Here is a 6,000-nt window from a genome sequence, read left to right as displayed (position 1 = left end):
GCCTTTTCTTGTTTTCATTTTGGTTTGTTATTCGCAAACGTAGACTCTATACTCTAATGCTAACAGTATCTATAAGTACCGTATATTGGAACGCGACAATAATAGTTTCAAATATTATATTAAGTAATCGATAATCACACTGCCATGTAATCGAAATAGAAGAAGATTCAAATAAAAATACATACATACATACATACATTTTTGATATTTTAAGTTGACGTTTTTTAGTTTATCGTCCCCGCAATGTTTGTCAACGTTGATGTCATTTGCGTTGTGAATTCAAAGAGAAAGGATGGAAAAGTCTGCGGATGAGCAAAAATTTTTATTACGTTTCATCGAAACGTATGATTGCCGCACACGCTTACAAAAGTAAATCATCTTCCGATGATTTCAAGTAAATCATCTTCGGGTACACGACATAGTGTAACCGAGCTTGACAAAAGCAAAAAACAAAAGACAATTGACGTTCTTCAGTTTGACGTTTACGGGCAAGACACGAAAACAACGCACTCACACAATCAAAGCGTTGATGAAATTAGTTGATCGTCCCCAGAGGCCTTTAAAATGCAGCCGAAACTACGACAATAACAACAATAAACCATCCATCGCTACCTGCGCCGGGGCAGACCGGCAGCACTCGTGAATCGCTTGTTTTTTTTTTCACCACACAAAGGGCTTCCATGTCTTTCCTTTCCCGCTTCGTGTGCAGTGGCTGACGCGCTTGTTCTCTTGTCGCTGTCCTGTCACCCCGCTGTTTAAGGCATAACACAAAACAGTAGGGATATTCACAGCGATAAAAGATCAGTTTTGAATACACTGTACACACTGATAACGTTAAATATTTCTGATTGGCATATTGTTTGGTAAGTTTAGAGGATATTCGAGGGAGGGATACGTTCGAACTTTTTCGTGGTATATTCCCATGTTCATTATCATCGACCTGAAGTCCTCGCTAAATGTGAAACCGAGGTGGGTGAAGATTCTGATCCACAGGATTTCCACATTCCGGGTATCACACTCTATCTCTTTTTATCCCTCACATAGGCCTTGTGCTATATGTACGTATGATATAGTGTTCCATAGGCAGCAACACTTGGGCTCACAAGATCCGGAATTTAATTCCATTTGGGGTAAATTTGGGATTGGAACACACGTACTTTACTTCGGATTTAGAGCAACTAGTGAAAGAACCGACATTAATTACATGTGTCGAAGGACTCCAGCATAGTGCTATGCAGGACCTATTCTTAACTTCGCACCCTGAGAATTATAAAGTTAATGTCCCTGCACCTCTTGGTAATTCCGAGAACTGTACCATTTCAGTGTTCTTTTCATATTCTGCTCTTCGGGCCGCCTCTACCCTAGCTCCGAACCGGCCAATTTTTGTATATGAAAGAACACGTTCGGCTGAGCTCAACGAATTTTTCCAGCATTTTAATTGGAAACTTTTTTTCTAAACGGTGACGTAAATGCTGCAGCCGAAATGGTGCAGGAGGTAATATTAATAGGAATGATATCGTTCATTCCGACTTAGAATCTATCGGTTAAATCAAGAGATAAAATTTGGTTTAACCGGGAATGCAGAGATGCTGTCAGATCAAAAGAGGATGCATTTAGGACTTGGCGTCTGAACAAAAATGCCAATACCGAAAAGCTGCTTAAAAAGGCAAGAACTTCGTGTGCCAGAGCCAGCGTCTTCGTGCCAAAGTTATTGCTTCTTCGAGAGGAAGCAAAAGCTTTTGGTCATTCGTAAAACGACTAAAGGGCAACGCATCGGCAATCCCAACTCTTGTTAAGTATGATCAGCTATTCACTGACCCGGTTGATAAGGCTAATCTATTGGCTTAAATGTTTGCAGGAAATTCTTCTTTGCTGTTTAGCAATCAACTACTCCCCGTGATTGATAGTGTACCTAGTTCGATACCTCAGATATTCTTTCGAACACGTGAAGTTAAAAGGGTCCTTGCGGATCTCGACCTTAATAAATCTCCGGGCCCGGACGGTATATCAACACTTGTCCTTTCTAAGTGTTCTTCGATACTTGCTCGTCCACTACGCAACCTTTTCAACCTTGCTTATTGTGCGGGTGTTTTCCCAGCGCGTTGGAAGGTTGCGAATGTTAAGCTCATCTCCAAGAAAGGTGGGGCAAACAACCCTGCGAATTACCGGCCAATTGCGATATGCTCCGCGCTCTCCAAGGTTATGGAGAGTATGGTTAACCATCATCTTGTCAGATACTTAGAGTCAAATGGCCTTTTTAGCGACAGACAATAAGGGTTCCGCAGAAATCGCTCTACGGGAAACCTAATGGAATTTTTGTCGGAACGATGGAGTCTCGCTCTATCCACCAGTCAAATCAAAGCTTGTCGCTTTTGGTGTCGGTAATAACTTCGTTCGATTTATATCGAGCTTTCTCAGATATCGCACTATAGAAGTTGTTGTGGATGGGTTCTCATCAGATGAGTATACATTGACCGCAGGTGTGCCACAAGGCTCTGTCCTTTCCCCTTCCCTTTTTATACCCTCCACTATAGGACGGGGGGTATATTAATTTCGTCATTATGTTTGTAACTACTCGAAATATTCGTCTGAGACCCCATAAAGTATATATATTCTCGATCGTCGCGACATTTTATGTCGATCTAACCATGTCCGTCCGTCCGTCTGTCTGTCGAAAGCACGCTAACTTCCGAAGAAGTAAAGCTAGTCGCTTGAAATTTTGCACAAATACTTCTTATTAGTGTAGGTCGGTTGGTATTGTAAATGGGCCATATCGGTCCATGTTGTGATATAGCTGCCATATAAACCGATCTTGGTCTTGACTTCTTGGAATTTTGCACGACGCGTTTTGTTATGATATCCAACAACTGTGCCAAGTATGGTTTAAATCGGTCCATAACCTGATATTGCTGTTATATAAACCGATCTTGGGTCTTGACTTCTTGAGCCTCTAGAGTGCGCAATTCTTATCCGATTGGAATGCATTGGAGGCGCAATTCTTATCCGATTGAAATGAAATTTTGCACGTGGTATTTTGTTATGATATCCAACAACTGGGCCATGAGTGTTCAAATCGGTTCATAATCTGATATAGCTGCCATATAAACCGATCTGGGATCTTGACTACTTGAGCCTCTAGAAGTCGCAATTATTATCCGATTTGCCTGAAATTTTGTAGGACGGATTCTCTCATGACCACCAACATACGTGTTTATTATGGTCTGAATCGGTCTATAGCCCGGTACAGCTCCCATATAAATCGATCTCTCTATTTTACTTCTTGATTTCTTTTACCCTTTGTTTGTCTAAAAAGAGATACCGGGAAAGAACTCGACAAATGCGATCAATGGTGGAGGGCATATAAGATTCAGCCCGGCCGAACTTAGCAAGCTTTTACTTGTTCTTTTTGGGTCAGACTTCGAATCCAGTCTACTCATTTGCCGATGACAATAGTTTGTGTCATTCATATTAATTCGACCATAGGCCCAGTCCTCAAGAAATTGTGGACAGGAGGCGCATTAAGGATGAGACGCTCTTCCAGGATTTGTTGGCCATTTCCGAGTGGGGTAGAATGAACAGAGTAGACTTTAACGAACAGAAGACGCAGTGCTGTTTCTTGTCTTACAAGCGATTCACTGACCCACTTCAATCGTCGATATCTATCGACGGTATAGATATTGAGCACTCAGGTGCTCTTGATGTTCTGGGCATGAAGATACAATGTGATGTCCGTTGGTGAAAACACGTATTCGAAGTGTCGAAAGAAGCATTCAAGTGTTTGGGATTTCTTAAGCGGTGCAAAAAATATTTCACCTCTTCTGATCTTCTCAATATCTATACTACCTACATCAGGCCGAGAAAGGAATATAACTGTCATATATGGGCAGCAGCTCCAAAATCATCCTTGGAGCTACTTGACCGGGTTCAACGGAGAGCGATTTTGTTGATTGGGGACAGAAGGGCATCCAACCCTATTGCTTCCCTTGAATATCGTCGGAATGTGGGTAGCGATGTATTGCTCTATCGTTATTTTCATGGCGTGTGTTCCAGGGATATTCGTCTTCTTATCCCTGACGTTAGGGTGTTCACCAGGAATACAAGACTTGCCAGGAACTCACACCCGTTTGTAATCGATTGGCCAGTCGACCAGACCATGCATTACCGAGAAATTTATTTTTTCGCCCGAAACATTCGTATGTGGAATCAACTTCCAGCTAATGTCTTTCCCACCGACAATGAGTTCAGAAATTTAAGACTAATATCAATAAACACTACTCCCTCTTTCGCCCCCCCCCCCCCCCCCACCCCCCCAACCCTTAACTTTCCTAACTGCTAACGCAATGCACTGCATATATAGGGGACATCCGTTGTACTTAAGAAAACCTTTAGATGACCTTTTAAAGAAGAAAGCTGATTTCAAGTGGACAACCGAATATAAACCAGTTTTAGACAAATTCAAAGCATTCTTTCATCAGAACTACTTCTTACACATTATGATCCGAGTTTACCCATTCATATATCGGCTGATGCCTCAAGTCGTGGCATTGGCTCAATTATATATCATACACTTCCGAACATAAGTATGATAGCGATATCTCATATTTCGAGGTCATGGGCTCTCGCAGAGAAGAGTTCTACTTGGATATTATTTTCATATCAAGTATTTCGGTCATTCCGACGCGCTTTAAAGATTAATAAGTTTGCATGAGAAGCCCGCAGATGATTTCATAATTGTATCCAAAAGTTTTCAGAAAGATATTCAGAATGATTTAAATGAATGATTTTCATCACTTCCTGTTACGCACAACATGATTTCATAGGCGACAAAATCAGATATCCCTTTTAAGCTAATTTCATCATATATAGCAAATGGATGGCCAGAAAAGCAAGAAGAGGTTGAACTTCAGGTTCTACCATACTTTAAAAGGAAGGATTCACTATCATACGTGGACGAATGATTGCTTTTCAACGCTAGAGTAGTTTTTCCACGAATCTACAGAAAACATTTTTTGAAACAACTCCATCGTAGACATTTCGCAATTGAAAAATGCAAAACACTCGCAAGGAGTTAAGTCTGGGGCTAACATAGATAAAGATATTGAGAACTATTAAAAGATGTCAAAATTGTCAGCTAGTTATTCAAAATCTAGGAAAGACGAAACCTTCACCATCACTTCAAGAAAAGAACCTGAAAATGGAGAATCAGTACAACCCCAAACATGGAAATAAGTCAAAATCATTCAAGCATGGAGATCTTCTTAGTGTAAAGGATTTTAAAGGAAATAAGTCATTTTGCGTCCCGGCCGACAATGCGCAACTATGAGCACCACACAGGCTGGAACTTTGACCTACGACTTGTGTGGTGTCCATCGATGCCACGGGAAGCTAAGCTAAAAATTATCGGGCCACAGGTTGCCGATGGTGGAAAGCTCCGTAATTATGTGGAGTAGCTGCAAATGCGGCCGCGGGCAGTCAGCGATTTTCGAGAGGAGAGTCTCAGTGAAAAGTTAGGTGGCACTGGCTCTTTATTAAATACTGAGTGCCAATAATACTCGAGATGACAAGGCGAGTTAATGGCGCCTTCAAATAACCAATGGCCAACATCAGCTTCTGTTCCCAGGTTAGGGGCGGCTGGGGGCAGGCGTCGGATCTTGGAGCAAGCGGCTCGCCACAACGAGGGATACATGTGCAATCCCACAAAACCCGTGCGGTTGGGGCGCTGGGCCAGTAACCCGCCCCCGGAAAACTATGAGAAACAAAGGTATACAAAAACCGGACCCCTCAATGTTGACGACCCACGCAAACGAAAAAAGGACCATGATTTGCGGAGAGAAGGTGCAGTATACGCCCTGACATCCGCCAGCGCGATGTCAGCGATTAGAGAAGTACAAGGCAGATATTACCGCCTTACAGGAAATGCGATGGACTGGAAATGGCGGCACTACAACACCAAAAGGTGACGAATTATACTATAGCCGCCATAATACGAGACATGCATTT

This window comes from Stomoxys calcitrans, chromosome 1 (genome assembly GCF_963082655.1).
Source record: "Stomoxys calcitrans chromosome 1, idStoCalc2.1, whole genome shotgun sequence".
Classification (NCBI taxonomy): Eukaryota; Metazoa; Arthropoda; class Insecta; order Diptera; family Muscidae; genus Stomoxys; species Stomoxys calcitrans.
This window is presented reverse-complemented; position numbering follows the sequence as displayed.